The following is a 1755-nucleotide window of genomic DNA, read 5'->3' on the forward strand; positions in this document are numbered from 1 at the left end:
TTTTGGGGCTCAAAAGTGGACACAGCCATTGTTTCATGGCTAGCTGTCATTAAATCTGCAAATGCGGGCGAGAATAATTTTATTCGAAAGGTATGCTCAAATATATTGGTGAAATGCATTCAAAAGTATAATCAATACCAATCAATAAGAAGAATCCGATTCTCCAAGACAACGCTTGGTCAGATGCCTGGCAACAGTGTTTCAGAAGTTTGAAGGAATTGGGCAACTGATTTTGCAGGGAGAATACTCCCAAAAGCAATAGGAAGGATGCTTTTAAGAATTCATCAAATCTTGAAGCGCGGCTTACTACATCACTTTATTCCATTGACAAAGATGGCCTAATTGTTATGCTCCCTATTTTAGTTAACAAAAACGTGTTTAAATCTACCTATAATCAAATCAAAATCATGCATTTTCAAACGCGCATCCCTTGTGGACAATTTGATATGTTGTGACTTTTCTCAGTTAATTGAAATCATGACGTTTATTTCAGCCATTTTGTTATGGTATGATTTCAACATTTCCTTATCAGAAATAGGAAGTACCACTGCCTTTTCCCCTTCCATTTGCTTTCATTAAGATATTACGACTTCCTCAACTTTCCAATGAAGTGAGGAGTGAGTGTTGTAAAGCTGTAAATAAAATCTTTTCAATTACATGAAGTAGAGGGAGAGGGGTAAAAGCTCACTAATGCAATGGGAGTGAAAATAGGGAGGATTACCGAAACCAATCAAAGAGTTAAGCAGACCACAACATCTTGAACGAAACAGGTTCACGTCATACTAGCCTTACATCTCAATTAGTGCTTCTTCAGCAGCAACTTAATGATTTTAACGTAACTGCCGTTGTTCAGACCGCACGGTTGACCTATCGCCACGCAAACTGACGCTGTCAGTCAGTCAGGCCTACAGAATCTATACCTGCTATCGATCGATTTCTCCCATCAATCCATTCATCTGCACCTCTCGACCTTTTCTGATCTCTCTTCATTCCTTTCCCGAATCATACCTTCCACTATCGCCGCTAACCATTCATATAGCTGTCATATTTTCCGATCAAATTTCGAACTGTGAGAGATGTATGTCTGGCGGTGTGTATACATACATATACACATATCACACATATATATGTATGCGTGTATGTGTATGTGTATGTGTGTGTCCGTGTATCTTAACCCTCAACCATAGAACACATTTCATTTATGTGCGGAGGGAGCAGCACTTGCTGCGATCTGTTTATCGTGTTGGTGGTGGTATCCTGACGGGAACCCTTCCACCCCCATTGGTGTTGTCGCCGATATACAGCCCTCCCCTACCTCTCTTCGCCTTTTTCCTCTACTTCATTCCGTTATTTTTTCAAATTATATTTGCAATTTTGGAAAGGTTTTCAAAAGTCGACGGCCTTCGACTTTTTCTCGCTTCCTATCACGTCGTCAAAGCGATTATACTCAGGATATATTGCTTCCTCTCCCACAGTTGATGCCACAACGTGAGATCCGACGTCCCTGCTACCTTATCATCTGTTCCATATGACGTCGCAAACGTCGCAACTTTTGCCTCGAACTGTAAGGTTTTGTGCGATTATTATTGTTATATATTATATATTATATGTATTATATATCGTACTGTATATTTTGTATTATATTGTCATATTACATTATTATATATTATTATATTATATATATATTATATTAATATATTATATATTACATTATATTACATTATATTATATTATATTATATTATATTTATATTAT

This window comes from Loa loa, assembly GCF_000183805.2.
Source record: "Loa loa unplaced genomic scaffold supercont3.47, whole genome shotgun sequence".
NCBI classification, from domain to species: Eukaryota; Metazoa; Nematoda; class Chromadorea; order Rhabditida; family Onchocercidae; genus Loa; species Loa loa.